General features: G+C 46.1%; 1 long non-coding RNA gene across 1 annotated transcript in view; it reads right to left on the bottom strand.

Annotated features, from left to right (window-relative positions):
- Nucleotides 1–14,825, bottom strand: part of LOC140426857 (uncharacterized) — a 92,000-nt gene extending 77,175 nt beyond the window's left edge. Inside the window, exon 1 of the long non-coding RNA XR_011948314.1 lies at nucleotides 14,638–14,825. This is a non-coding gene — a long non-coding RNA (uncharacterized lncRNA). The remainder of the gene's footprint in view (nucleotides 1–14,637) is intronic.
- Between the last annotated feature and the right edge of the window lie 1,233 nt (nucleotides 14,826–16,058).

Raw genomic sequence — 16,058 nt, 5'->3', positions numbered from 1 at the left:
TAGCCCCCCAACGGGCGGGGCATCGGTGCAGGGGTGGCGCCGGCTTTTTGGTCGTAAAACCAGACACATGCTCCGGACTTAGTCTCAAACGGAGAATCCCGCCCTATGTATGTCTGGCTGCAGTGGCTATTCAATGGCTACGGAATAGCTCAAATGTATTAAAAATTCCAAAAACAGTTCAAGTTAATGTTCTCTTCAACGTTAGGAATATTTTGTACCTTCATAAAATCAATGAATTATTCCTGCAAATTTCCAATATGCTAAATATTTGACCACTAAATTTGTGAAAAGCAATCATTTTGATCCATGTAATGTAATTCATTCCATGTTCATGGAATAAACTATGCAGTGGTTATTTTTCTGCATAAAACATCAAGAAAATACTTAGTGCTCCCAATGTTTAATGTGACATAATAAATGTGATTACTCTTCAACTTTGTTACATTTGGGAAGCTGTCTTTTAATTAGACCTTTTAAGAATTTTCTACCATACCTGCACAGGTATGTGCTCTGTAATTAAGATTAAATAACAAGCTATAGAGAGAGCATTTAGTCACATGTCAAAACAATAAAATACAAAGTTAATGGATCAGAGGGAATGGTTTGTAATTGGGAAAACTAAATGTTTTTAAAACAAGTTCAATAGCATCTCTTACGATATTTACTGCTCTACAAAGGAGCTTATTGGTTTATTGTAGGTAGGGGTATTTGATAGTGAGTGCAAATTTTTATTTATTTATTCAAGGGATGTGGGCTCCTGGCTGAAGATTGTAGCAAATTGTACAGCCTTATCTTTTGCATTGCCCATCATTGAGGATGGGGTGTTTGTGGTGCCTTCTCCTACAGTGAGTTGTTTAATTGTCCAACACTATTCATGACTGGATGTGGCAGGAGTGCAGAGCTTCGACCCAATTGTTGGCTGTGGAATGGTTTAGCTCTGTGTATCACATGCTACTTTTGCTCTTTGGCATGCAAATAATCCTATGTAGTAGCTCCAACAGGTTCACACTTCATTTTGAGGTTATGATTGCCTGAGTATGACTATGTCAGGATGTTGCTTGACTAGTCTGTGAGACAGCTCTCCCAATTCTGGCACAAGCCCCCCCCCCCCCCCCCCCCAGATGTTAATAAGGAGGACTTTACAGGGTCGTCAGAGCTGAGTTTGCTGGTGTCACTTCTGGTGCCTTGGCCTGGTCTATCCGGTTTCATTCCTTTGAGACTTTTTAACAGCTTGACACAACTGAGTGGTATGCCATATTCCTGTGGATCTGGAGTCACATGTAGGCCAGATCAGGTAAGGATGGCAGATTTCCTTCCCTGAAGGACATTAGTCATCCAATTGGGTTTTTTTTTCAATGACAATATTCAATGTCATCATTGGACTTTTAATTCCAGATTTTCTATTGAATTAAAGGTCCATCACCTCTTGGGCTGAATATAAAATGGTGCATTTAGATGCTCAGAGGTGGTGACAGACTGTGAATCTATTCAAATATTTTGAAAAGAGGTACATTTGAAGCTTCTTGCTCGCTGAGATTCTTTGAGCGCAATCTACCGGCTGTGTCCCGGCAGAATTGGAGCAGGCCGCAGCCGCTAAATGCCGGGAGAGGCCTCCCCCGGGCTTCCCGGCGGCCTTTGCACGTTGCAAGATCTAACCACACCTTGCGAGGCATGGTGATCTGATTCCCCCCTCTTCTAAGAGCCCACTTAACCATGCCAACGCCAGATCTAACCAGCTCCCGGCATCTATCGGCCTCCCCAGGGTGATCCCAGCCGGACGGCAATTAGTACTGAGCCACGCAAACGAGGACCAGGTGCAATGGCATCTGGGGGCTCCCCAGGCCATTTGAGGCCCCTGGGTGGTCAGGCATAGGGCAGGGTGGCCCCTGGCTCTCCCCATGGCACCCGGGAACCTTGGTACTGCCAGGTTGGCACCTTGGCACTGTCAGGATGGCAATGTCAATGTGCCTGGGTGGCAGTGTCAGGCTGGCAAGCGCACTGTCATGGTTCCAGGGTGGCAGTGCCAGGCTGCTGGGGTGCCACCCTGGCACTGTCAAGGGTCAGGGTCCGAGGGTGCCATGTCCATGAAATGAGGGATAAGGGGGTATGTGAAGGGGAGGGGGGGGGAGGACAGGTTTGAAGCATCTTCTGGAAGATTGGGGGTGGTGAAGGTTGGGGTCCTTTAATGCGTGAGGGCCTGAAAGAAGGCATGGGAAGGCCTGAAAAGGAGAGCCCTCAGCGACCCCATAACGGGGTGTCCTCACTTGGGAAGGTAGGGTTGGTGCATTACTCGCGGCCTGGCTCGCGAGTTCAGTTCCTCGGTGATGAAAATAATTCTACGTGAGGACTAGCCTGGAGAGAAACTCCGCGGGGCCCAAAAAAGTGACTGAGTGTGGTTAGATAGCGGTAAGGAACCCGCCGCCAGAGCTAGGGAGGAACTCCCAGCCAAACCCGCCTGAAATGACACTTAGAAACCTTTTTGTTAGATTACGCTATAGGTGGTTGGTATTTGAGTTTGAAGAATGTATTATTTACCATGCTCCAAAACATTGTAATTTAAAAGAAGGCAGAACACTCTAATAGAATGCATCTGCCTTTTCCAAGTTCTGACATTTGTTCTCCTTAAATCACTATAACTATTTACGTTTAGGCTGCTTGAATACTTAATGCATCCATAGAACATAGTGATATACTGTTTTTGGTGATTGTTGTAAGAAGTATGGGTGGCGTGATGTGAGATAATTTTAGTTCGATCGCAAAAAAGTTATTTCATCTAACTTCTCCCAAATGTAGCCTTGAGTTGGCGAGGCAACAAGGAAAAGATTACCCACACAACCTTTTCAAATAATGCGCCACCCATAAATTAATGCTAAGAATTATTGTTCTGCCCGTTTACATTCCATTGTTGTCGTGAGATGTTAACTGTCAAAGAAAATAGGCCTTTTGGCACTTAGAGAGACCAGTCCATCTAATCTTAATGTGTCCATGTCTGGGTAGAAGACACAGAGTTTGAAGCATTCCAGTGAATTAAAAGTCAGGGCACAATCCACCAATGTGCGACTGTATTAACCTGCTTCATGCACAAAACTTTCAGCAGCTCCTTCTCAAGACATGCCAGTTTGTTTATCATGAATTCATTGCACTGCAAATATTCTGTGTGAGATAAGTTATGTGCAAAATTAAAAAAAAGAGAGCAGCATGACAAGGCCGGAGGAAACTTTAAGGCTGGTGGATGCTCAGACTTTATAATTATTACTGGATCCAAAACTTCTTTATGTGCGTGTAATGTATACAGCTCAGCAAAATAAATCAACTGCTGTTAGAACAATGACATTAAACAGTATGACCCAGAGTTTTTAATTGGAGATGCAGTAGAAACTTACTGGTTATGTATTAAGAACATGATCGGCAGAAAAAGGGGATTTCACCAATAAGCAAAAGAAGTAGAGTGTGAAAAGAATTTGCTACTCTTAAAAAAAAATTGTTTTAAGAAATATTACATGAACACTTGCATTGCGGTATAAGATCCATTAAATACTGAGGATGTATAGGCGCTGTTGTGCTTTCTTGGTGGTAGCGTCGACGTGGGTGGACCAGGGCAGATTTTTGGAGATGTGCACCCCTAGGAATTTGAAACTGCTCACCATCTCCACCTCGGCCCCGTTGATGCTGACAGGGGTGTGTACGGTACTTTGCTTCCTGAAGTCTCTCTCCCTCTCCAATTCCTTACAGATGCCAAAATGGATGGTGGTGTCAGTCCTGAATAGGATGCCCTCGCGGTGCTGGTGGCAGCCCAGACGACCAGATGCCGGAGAAGGCAGCAGCGTTGAGGCAAGCTGGTGGTGGCACCCCATGAGAAGACTCAGCCGCCCATCAGGCCGAGGAAGAACGCAAAGGAGGACGTCGGCGATGGTCCAGGCGTCATTGGTCTTTCGAAGAGATGAAGGACAGCATGTGCCGCAGAAGACTCTGTCTCAACAAAGTGACAGTGTGGCACCTGTGCCATGTCCTCATGGATTGGCACCCCATGGAGAAAGAGTACACCCGCTCCAGGTGGCTGTGAAGATCACTGCAGCTCTGAACTTCTATGCCACCAGTTCATGCCAGGGCTCGAGCAGGGGCTTGTGTGCCTACCACAAGTTACAGCCCACAAGAGCATCCGTGAGGTCACAGATGTCCTGTATGCCCGGGCATCAGACTTTATCAAATCTGAGCTGGACCAAGCCCACCAAGATGCCCGGGCTGCAGGATTCTCCACCAGCGCCAGGATGCCCCAGGTCCAGGGGTAATTGATGGCATGCATGTCACCTTGGAAATACTGGGGCATCAGGGAGTGCCCCAGGAAGGCGTGCCACTCCCTGAATGTTCAACGCATTTCCCTCCCTTCACCTCGCCCCCCCCCCCCCCTTCCCCACCTGCTGATTACCCTGTTCCACCCTCCCAGGGTCTGTGTAACATCACCACTGGATAATGGGCCTGTGGCAGCGCTGTCAGCAGGTCAATATTGAAGGCAGGAGAGTGATGATCACCCACTGTAAGGTAAGGTCTGGTGCTTCTCAGTTTATGCCAAAGTCTGACTTCCATCTTTCTGCTGACACCCATCCTCTGAACAGGCTCTGCATCTGGGACATTTGATCTTGGAGCACTGTGTCCGGGGGAAGGGTTGGGGGGATGAACACCATGCTCTACAATGTCCGCCTGGAACATGTCCGTCAGCAAATGGGACATGCTCTGCAGTGCCTCGGCAACGTCCATCTGTGTATGGCACGTGCCCCTCTGCAACTGGGACATGATGTCGAGGCCCTCAGCCATGGTTATCACAAACTGAGCCATGCCTTAGGCACCATCACTCAAGATGCTGACCTTGTGCTCCAGGCTTTCCACTGTGGTCACCACCCTAGCAGTGTTGGCCTCAGTGCCACGCATTGTCGGCATCATCTCCTGCGCCTGTAGGACTCCTCCAATCGGCTATGCACTCTCTGGAATGTCACTGACATCCCCTCCTGAATCTCACGGCCTGGCGTCTGCATCAGCTCCAGGATAACCTTGACCAGAGGCTCGGCATCTGACTGGGACCCAGCCGAGTCCTGGGATCCAGCAGAACTCCGATTGCTGGCTCCCTTGGATGTTCTTGCCTCCACCTGATGTGCACCAGCAACTGAGTGATGCTCACCAGATTGTGCCCCAGAAGCCTGTCCACTAATGTCGCCCACCGAGTTGTATTTCTCTGCGCTGATGGAAGGTGGGATAGTAGCTGTGACCCTTGATGGATGATCTCCTCGAAGTACTCCTCTGAGGTGGTCTCTTGGGACACGGGGGGGGGGGGGGGGGGGGGTGTACGGGGGATGGCTCCAGATAGCTAGGCCCCTCAGATGGAGATCCTGCAAAACAATGGACATGTGGTTAGTGAGATGGAAGGATCATTTTGTCTGACATGAACAACTCACTTGAGACAGGTCATCTGGGTGAAGGGGCAGCGTAGTCTCACCTCTGTGGCACAAAGCAACCTCACTGTCAGTGACTGCCGTCTCCTCGGGCAATCCAACAATCTCCTGGACCTGTTCCTCATAGGGGGTAAGGACTCGAATCTCTGGTACCCCGCCTCCCAACTTGGCCCTTTCCCACTTATTATGGGCTATCTTCACCTGCAGGGACAAAGAGGGCTTTGTGAGCCATGGGCTTGATGGATCAGGAGGATCTATGGCAAGTGGCATGTGTAAGCACCGCAACTGGACATGAAGAGGTTGTGCTGGTAGGTGCTAGGGGTTGCTGAGGAACAAGTACGAAGATCAGGGGCGAAATTCTCCGGTATCGGCGCGATGTCCGCCGACCGGCGCCAAAAACGGCGCAAATCAGTCCGGCATCGCGCCGCCCCAAAGGTGCGGAATCCTCCGCATCTTGGGGGGCCGAGCCCTAACCTTGTGGGTCTAGGCCCGCGCCGGACTGATTTCCGCCCCGCCAGCTGGCGGAAAAGGCCTTTGGTGCCCCGCCAGCTGACGCAGAAATGACATTGCCGGGCGGCGCTCGCGCGGGAGCGTTAGTGGCCGCTCATGACATCCCCGCGCATGCGCTGTGGAGGAGGTCTCTTCCGCCTCCGCCATGGTGGAGACCGTGGCGAAGGCGGAAGGAAAAGTGTGCCCCCACGGCACAGGCCCGCCCGCGGATCGGTGGGCCCCAATCGCGGGCCAGGCCACCGTGGGGGCACCCCCTGGGGCCAGATCGCCCCGCGCACCCCCCCCCAGGACCCCGGAGACTGCCCACGCCGCCTTGTCCCGCTGGTAAGAGAGGTGGTTTAATCCACGCAGGCGGGACAGGCATTCTAACCGCGGGACCTCGGTCCATCTGGGCCGGAGAATCGCGGGGGGGGGTGCCGCCAACCGGAGCGGCGCGATTCCCGCCCCCGCCGAATCTCCGGTGCCGGAGAATTCGGCAACCGGCGGGGGCGGGATTCACGCCAGCCCCCGACGATTCTCCGACCCGGCGGGGGGGTCGGAGAATCTCGCCCCAGATGTGGGTAGGATGTGAGGTGTCAGCCAGTGATTTGTGGGAATTTGAGGGGCAGCTGGCAGAATTGATGCCTGGAGAGAGGTGGTAACTTCCCCTTGCAGCTCGGTGGAGGTCATTGGTCTCCTTCCTACATTGGTCAGCAGTCAAAGAACAAAGAGCAAAGAAAAATACAGCACAGGAACAGGCAGTTGGGCCCTCCAAGCCTGCATTGGTCATGATACCACCCTTGGACAAAACCCTCAGCACTTCCTAGTGCCACCTCCCTCTATGGCCATCCTATCCATGTATTTGTCAAGATGCATTTTGAATGCTATTAATGTATCTGCTTCCACAACCTCTCCTGGCAAAATATTCCAACACTGCTAAAAAGCCTGTCTCGTACATCTCCTCTCATCTTTGCCCCATGGACCTTAAACCTATGCCCTCTAGTGACTGACCCCTACACTCTGGGAAAGAGTGCCTGCCCATCCACTCTATCCATGCCTCTCATAATCTTGTAGACCTCTATCAGGTCGCCCCTCAATCTCCGTCATTCTGATGAAAACAGTCCATTCAGCCTCTCCACATAGCTAACACCCTCCAGACCAGGCAACATCCTGGTAAACCTCCTCTGCACCCCCTCCAAAGCCTCTATATCCTTCTGGTGGTGTGGCAACCAGAATTGTGCGCAATATTCCAAGTGTGGCCTTACCAAGGTTCTTACAACTGTAGCATGACTTGCCAGTTTTTATACTCGATGCCCCATCCAATGAAGGTAAGCATTCCGTATGCTTTCTCGACTACCTTGTCCACTTCTGTTGCCACGTTCAAAGATCTGCGGGCCTGCACCCCCAGATCTTTCTGACTTTCTATATTCATAAGTGTTTTGCCATTTACTGTATATTTCCCCTCTATGTTAGACCAAAATGCACTACCTCACATTTGTACGGATTAAACTCCATTTGCCATTTCTCTGCTCAAGTCTCCAACCTATCTATGTCCTGCTGTATCCTCTGACAATCCTCAGCACTATCTGCCACTCCACCAACCTTGGTGTCATCCACAAACTTACTAATCAGACCAGCGACATTTTCCTCTAAATCGTTTATGTATACTATAAACAACAGAGGCCCCAGCACCGGTTCCTATGGAATTTAACTAGCCACAACCTTTAATTCAGAAAAACACCCTCCCACTGCTACCCTTTGCCTTCTGTGACCGAGCCACTTCTGTATCCATCTTACCACCTCACCTCTGATCCCGTGTGACTTCACCTTTTGTACCAGTCTGCCGAGGCACCTTGTCAAAGGTTCCTCTGAAGTCCATGTAAACAACATCCATTGTCCTCCCCTCATCAATCATCTTTGTCACCTCCTCAAAAAACTTGATCAAGTTAGTGAGGCATGACCTCCCCTTCACTAAACCATGCAGTCTATCGCTAATGAGTCCATTTGTTTCCAAATTCCGTTGCCTCCCAGGAAGTATTGGTGACCCTGCTGCTGGTCCTCCGACCCCCTTGGGAGAACAGGATGTCTCATCTCTCATTGACGACGTCAAGAAGCCTGGCCAGGTCAGCATTGCCAAAGCGAGGAGCATGTCTGTGCGCTGCCATATTTGTATGTTGACTGGAGTGAGTTTTGATGGAGTGTTTAAAAGTAGCACCCCCTTGTTTTTTAAAATAAATTTAGAGTACCCAATTATTTTTTTCCAATTAAGGAGCAATTTAGCGTGTCCAATCCACCTACCCGGCACAACTTTGGGTTGTGGGGGTGACACCCATGCAGACACGGAGATAATGTGCAAACTCCACACAGACAGTGACCCGGGGCCGGATCAAACCCAGGTCCTCAGCACCATAGGAAATGGTGCTAACCACTGGGCCACCATGTTGCCAGCTCCCCCTTGTTGGCGGCAAGACACGGAGACGCGAGTCTGGCGAATCTGACGGTGAGACAGCCAATAAGGGCGAGAAGCGGTGGGGACTTATTTTTGGCACTAAGTGTCGTTAAATACGGGCCACACTCTCACCAATGCGGCCGACGAGAAACTCCCTGCCAATCGTGACCAAAATGTTACTTAGAAATGTCTCTGTTAAATCACGCCCACCAATGTGTGAGAATGAGAGAGAATGTGGGTGTGTGAGTGAATGTGAGTGAGGTGAGAGTGCATGTGTGTGTGAGGAAGGTGAGAGTTAGTGTGTATATGTTTGTGTGTGTGAGAGGGACAGTGTGTGTGTGTGTGAGAGAGACCTGGTGTGTGTGTGTGAGAGAGACAGTGTGTGTGGGTGTGTGTGTGTTTATCCAATATGGGAATCCAGCTCTCCAGCAGCACCGCTAATATTAAATGAACTTGTGAACAAAAGAAGCAGCATCACTCCTCCCATTAAAAATGACAAAAAGAAGATAAATCCCAAAGTACTTTGTTGAATAAGGCAACTTTTAAATTATATCAAATGAATGCAGATAAATTTGATTTTGTATATTTGCACCTATTGCACAAAAACAATCATTATTTTTGTGTTTTAACTCGTCAACATAATAAGAATGTATCTCAGGGGCTCCATCAGTACTCTTGGGAGGTCAAAATGGTTCTGTGGCCAGAAAAGTTTGGGAAACCCTGGCTTAAAGCATAAGAATAAATTTGTCTTGTTGTGGTTATAGCTTGGTGGGGCCTCACTCGGGTTACTACTGAGGAATGTGAGGATAGTACTCGGAGGTGCAGCTGATCTTGCTGATTGATGGAGCAGGGGACACATGCAGGACCAGAGTGAGAAATCATGTGACCTAGTGTTTCTCCTGTTTCCAGGCTCCTTATTGCAACCCCAACCCCACCCTTTAACCCTCGACAGCTTCCGTTGAGTGCCTTTCTTGCTCTTTTTAGCCTTAGTTTATTAGCTCTGATTATGTCACCTTTGCTCACGAGTCGCCAGGTATCTTTCTGATACCGCCACGTGGTTCAAGCTCAAGTTATGATTAATAAGTCAGCACACCGCTTAGTAAGATTGAAATCAACGGTCATTTATTATATACAACAATTAATGCTTACACAACAATCCTACTATCTATATCAAAACCTACCACTACTGGACAATACTTAACTTTAGGAAGGGCCCACCAGGTCAGGGAAACGAATGGCTTATCGAATTGGATCTGGCCTGCGGGATTCAAAAGGCTGATACGGGTCGATGGCTAGGAATCTCTACCGGGTAGCGATCGCTGGAGTCAAACGTACGGTCCTTTGCTAAAGGTTCTTGCGAAGGCTGCGAGCAGGTGAAGAAGGGAGAGAGAGAGAGATCTGAACTTGGCCCCTCACTTTATAGGGCCCAGGGGCTTCCCATCTCTCGGGGCGGCCCTTGACCCTGAGTCCCAAGTGATTGGACTTGTTCCCAATCACTGGGTTAGATATGTCCAATAACGGGGCGATTCCTCGATCGGGGGGTGGTCGTTCACCTGTCTTTGTTTCGGCCACTGCAGGCGCCGACAGGTCTGGCCCGGCATTCAATTGCTAATATGTTGCAATTGTTCCCGGGGATAGCCGATTAAACTGCAGATGTCTGGGTTGACGTGTTGCTAATAGTCTTGAGTATCGATCTGGGCCGACATCCCCAGAGCCGAATACGCTATTCTGTCTGCAGCTGTCCGTTTGTGTCCTGTTGGCTGCTTTTCCCATCAGCCTTTTCGGTTAGCCATTTTAAATCGGGTTTTGGCCAAATTAATAGGGAATCAGCCATTTTAGGTGGCTACACCTTCATGTCAAGCTTTGGTTCCAACAAAATAAGATTGTGCTGTGCAGAAGGAGGGTATTCAGCATATCGTGAATGTGCCAGTTCCTTCGAAGAGCAATCCAGTCAGTCCAAGCACCTCCATCCCACTCCTTCCCAATATTTTGTTTTATCCAAGTAATTATCCAATTTCGTTTTGCACACTAATTTAAATCTATATCTACCACAATATCAGGGATGGAATGCTTTACAAATCCTAACCACTCTTTGTGTAAAGGTTTTTCCTGGTGTCTTCTCTGGCTCTTTTGCCAATCAATTTAAAATAGGATAAATCTGGGTCATTATAGTTGATCCTTTGGTTTATAGAATACCTGTGGTGCAGAAGGAGGTTATTCAGCCATTGCGTCTACACTGACCCTCGAGTGAGCGGGCTACCTACGCCCACTATCTGGTCCTCTCCCTGTAAGCCCACATATTGATCATGGCCAATTCACCTAACATGCATATCTTTGGCTGTGAATTGGTCTGGAAACCCCAACTTGCATCACATATCGAAGTGCAAAGTTTATGCAGAGATCAATCATGGGAGACAATAGCTTGAGTTTCAGGCTATAACCATCTTCGACTGTTCCCACTTGTCTCAACACCCTCAAGTCATTATGTTCAGAGTTAGGCTTACTAACCTTCAACCTTGGCACTATGACAAAACAGGGGGACTGTTTTGACCAATGTCCGGCAGAGGGGTGTGCACTGGCTGTGATGTGCCTGCTGGGTGGAACTCCCTGTAAGTAGCCAATTAGGATGTCATGTCCAGGAGCTCTGTCAAATTAGGCACAATGGCCTGGTTTCAGAGTCAAGAGCATTAACTACAAAGTATCATAATAATAATCTTTATTGTCACAAGTAGGCTTACATTAACACTGCAATGAAGTTACTGTGAAAAGCCCCTAGTCGCCAAATTCCGGCGCCTGTTCAGGTACACGGAGGGAGAATTTAGAATGTCCAATTCACCTAATAAGCACGTCTTTTCGGGACTGTGGGAGGAAACCAGAACACCCAGAGGAAACCCACGCAGACACAGGAGGAACGTACAGACTCCGCACAGACAGTGACCCAAGCGGGAATCAAACCTGGGACCCTGGTGCTGTGAAGCAACAGTGCTAACCACTGTGCCACCATAAGTTCCATTATGTCATTACTTGTGGAATTGTTGCAGTATAGGAACAGAATAAGGAATGAAAATACAAAGTACTAAAAGTGGTCGCTATTTAATTATTCTTCCCAATGGGAATGTGCTTTGCATCTATTTAGCATCTCCCCAAAGTAGCAGTGCTTAAATCTGGTGCTTGCATGTAAGATTTTTAGCTCTAACCCCGACACTGAGACTTGCTTTGTTAACATTCATTTATTCTGACACCAGCTGAACTCCTGAGTTGGGATGTGTATTCAGTGCATCCTGTGTCCGGTTGGTGAGCAAAAGCTGCAAGTTGAACCTAGGGCCTCGATGTTTTGCACCTGGTGCACACATCGCATACCCTAACTTCTATTTCTTACTGTCTTATGATGTAGAATATCCCACGGACTATTTTGAAGAAGAGCAATGGAGTTATCCTGGTGTTCCGGTCAATTTTTATCTCTCAGTCAATATCACAAACATAGGCATTCTGCTTATTATCACATTGTTGGTGTGGGTGCTGGCTGTGTGCTCAATGACTGGTGCATTTCTTGCATTATTACAGTGACTGCATTTCAAAAGTGGCTGTGAGGACTTTAGAACACCCTGAGATCATGAAAGCTGGCAGAAAAATGCAATTCTTTCTCTTTTTCTTTAATTATAACTGAGGTACTCATCAACACTTTGTTCACTGTTGCTTTTTATGAATGATATTTGTCTATTCAATTTTTAACTCTTACTTTGGTTTCTGGGCAGATTAAACCTTCCTGTGCACATCCTTCAAAGTGTTTTAATTTGCCTTCAGCACTAGACAGAATACCACAGGGTGCCTGGAATAATGAACAGGTAACTTTAGGCTTTAACTGTCAATTGACTTACTAACCAGTAATAGAAAATTCAAATAGTAGCCAAAACAAAGCATATGATTGCAGTTGTTAGATTTAGCCCACTTTTTGTACTATAAAAAATAATAAATAATTTACAGCTCATACTAAAATTATATAGTGCTGTTTAAGCCAGTCTCATCAGATACTCTTTGAAGGTTCCAGACCAAAAATGTAAAGTGCAGGCTTATAAATAGCTCAAAATGTGACCAAGCCTTCATGCATTTAAATAGGTTCATTTCAAAATGTCTTGGCAGTTAAACACATACTCGAATGCAGATATTAGGTAGACAGGCAGGAGAAGTTGGGGGACTGTAAGATTGAAGGTGAGGTAGCATGAGCGGGTTGGTAAAGGCTGAACGAGGGTTATCATAGGTAGTGTCAACTGTATGGAGCTATTCTAGTTAGAACAACACCGATTATGTGGTGATGGAAATGTTTAGAATTATTAAAGAATAGGACAGGCTGACAGAAACAGACTGTTCCCAGTAGTTGAGGGATTTACAAGTACAAGAAGATGTATACAAGATTGAATGTAAGAGATTGAAATCAGTGAACAGGATAAATTTCTTTCCACAGGGAGTTATTAGGCTGTGGAATTCACTGGAGGGCTTAGTGGATGGTTGTGGCATAAACTATGTCAACAATCAAGATTAGAGTTGATAGGTGGGTGAATTAAAAGAAGATGAAGCGATATGGAAACAGTGTGAAGAAATCTAATAAAAAAATAATTGTGCGGAGGATAAACAGCACCAAGCATAATCTCTTTCTGTGTTAAATGAAATCCAGACAGAAGGTTGATATTTGAATGGAATGTCGTGGATGCTTGTATTTAGATACATGGATAGATTACGAAAAGGAAATGTAAGAAAAGGAGCAGGAATATTTTTCTGTGAATGAAACTTGTTTTTAATCTCTTGTGCGCCACTGCTGAGTTAAAAATATTAACACCAAGTTAAGTTTTGGGGTCACACATTAAGCATTTTTACCTAGCAAGAATTTTTCAGACTTTGGAGTGTAATATTGTGAGGTATGATAACCACTTTTCTATCCTTTACAGACACGCGCCAGATCACATTTATTGTGTACTGTTGTGTATTGTCACTTTTTGTGTTGAGTGTTCTGCGTGGATACAACTCCGCACGTCCCCACTGTGATTTTGCATGCATGAGAGAAGTAAGTTGGAAGATCATGTGCAGGTTTATGGGGCAGATTTCTCAGAGATTCTGGTAAAGGTTCAATAAAACATTGAGAGGAAGTTTCTGTTTTCAACACTTATGCCGGTCTGTAGTATTATATGTGTACTTTTACAAGGTTTAAACATATGCCATAAAAAATGCTCCATTTCAGGGGAGTTGTATTAAGCAGTGATGAACATAGACTTCAAGAGGTATGGACAGACTGGTGGAATGGGTGAAGGTCTGGCAAATGAAGTTCAATGCAGGGATATTGAGGAGAGATAATAAATGCTAAAGGGAGTGCAAGAAGGCAGAGACCTATTTGTGCAGAAATCTTTGAAAGTGACAGGACAGGAAAGGTGACAGGCACGGTGTCACAGTGGTTAGCACTGCTGCCTCACAGAGTCAGAGACCCGGATTCAATTCCAGCCTTGGGTGACTGTGAGGAGTTTGCACATTCTCCCCGTGTCTGCGTGGGTTTCCTCCGGGTGCTCCAGTTTCCTCCCACAGTCCAAAGAAGTGCAAGTTGGGTGGATTGCTCATTCTAAATTGCCCCTTAATTGTGGGGATAGGGCATGGTCACGGGGTTATGTCGTGGGAGTGGGCCTTGGTAGGGTGTTCTTTCAGAGGGTCAGTGCAGACTCGCCCCCTTCTGCACTGTAAGAACTCTATGGTTCTATTCTATGGTTCTATGGTGAAGGGAGCAGTTAATAATGGGATCCTAGGCTTTATCAATAGAGACATAGAATATAAAAATTAAACCTATAAAAAAGCATTATTTGGACCTTATTTGTTCAATGCTGGGCACTACAACTTAGGAAAGACATGCAAGTTTAGGTGAAGATATGGCAGGGATTTCTAAAATGGTTCCAGGGATATGAGATTATAGTTGCATGGATAGACTGAGGAAGCTGGAGTTGTTCTTCCAGAGAGAAGGTGAAGCAGAGATTTGCTAGAAGTGTTTAAAATCCATGTAAGGCTTAGATATAATAAATAAAGAAAAACTGTTTCCAAGATCGAAGAGCCAATAACCAGAGGGCATAGATTTAAAGTAGAAGCGCCTTTACGTTTGAGTCAATGTTTGGGACCACTAGTTCTGATTAGTGGCTGACCACTCCAGCTATGGAGCATTTGGTATAAGCAGCAGTGAGTTTATTAAGTAAAACCACAAGTAGTAAAATAAATGTTACTTACCAAGGCAGTAGTCACAATCTGTACTTATGAACTCTGGCTCCGAACTCTCCAGTTGATTGGGACGCCGTGTTCTGCTCTGTTCTTGTTGATGCATTCTTGTTGACCATCGTCAATCTCCTCTTCTCGTGGTTGTGTGTTGAGGGTCAGAGGACTCTTCTCCTTATACTCTTTTTGAGACTAACCTTGTGTCGTATTAGGTGACTGATTAGTTTACCCTTGAGCAGGGTGAAACCTTTTATCTTCGCCAACCTGATTATTGCACCATTATATTTTTCTTGTCCATTACTGAATTGCTAGCTTACATGTCCTTCATGCATGACGCTTTTGTTTATTAAGCAGAACTCTTTACCTACATAGTTAACAGAACACAGTTCTTTATCTTTGCTATTGTCTTATTATAGACTTCAGCAGACAAATAATTCTTATCCAAGCTTCCAATCAGCCAAAGGTCAGGATACCCCTGACCCAAGCATTTATAATAGCTTGACATTTCTTTCCACCATCCCCCATACATCGGCATTACATTGACTAATTTATTAAAAATTATGCCTCACTTCTCAGCACTTTCCAAATTCATACTTCCATACTAACCTCCAAGCAGATATAATTATAAAGAAAACCTTTGTTAAGCAATTTGCAGTTCGGATTTGGATTGCAGTGACTGAAGGTCAGGGTCACAGATTCAACAGTAGCCGACAAAATTGAATTAGATAAATGCTTGCAGGAGAAAATGTTGCAGAGAACGAGTGCAGGAATAGGACTAACTGGATTGCTCTTTGAAAGAGCTGTGCAGACTTGATTAGCTGCTTGGCCTCCTTCTCTACTGTATCATTCTGTGAAATAATCCTACTCACTTGATCCATCAATGCAGATTTTTTTAACTGAGTATTGGTTAGGAATTGGTAGCGTGCATTGAAAATGGTTAAGAACTGATTGAATGAAGTTTGGGGATAGAGTGACGGATGGGTTGGTGACATGGATTTTACAGTGTTTCACGGTGGAAAATGAGTACAACTACTTAATATATTCCACCACGGAAGGTATTGTTCTCAACAGTTTTTCTCTCAAAGGGACACTGAGTTTATAATTTATTGCTGGGTATACAGTTTTGGGAAAGGGCAGCAGCATATCTTATTTGTCATGTTGCTATAACAAAATAATTACACAATTACACTGTTCAAAGAGTTTTCCAACACTCAGTCATATACTCATAAACAATTGGGGAAGAAATCTTCTGCACAATGTCCTTTTTAAGTGGTGTTGTTTTGCTTCCCAGATTGAACCCAGCCAATCTCACTCATAGCCAATACTTGAAGGAGATGTATAAGTTACCCGAACAGGTGCCGGAATGTGGCAACTAGGGGCTTTTCACAGTAACTTCAAACGTGTAACAATAAAAGTTTTTTATTATTGTGGAGAGA

This window comes from Scyliorhinus torazame, chromosome 7 (genome assembly GCF_047496885.1).
Source record: "Scyliorhinus torazame isolate Kashiwa2021f chromosome 7, sScyTor2.1, whole genome shotgun sequence".
Classification (NCBI taxonomy): domain Eukaryota; kingdom Metazoa; phylum Chordata; class Chondrichthyes; order Carcharhiniformes; family Scyliorhinidae; genus Scyliorhinus; species Scyliorhinus torazame.
The sequence above is the reverse complement of the archived record's forward strand: the minus strand, read 5'-3'. Positions and strand labels throughout refer to the sequence as shown.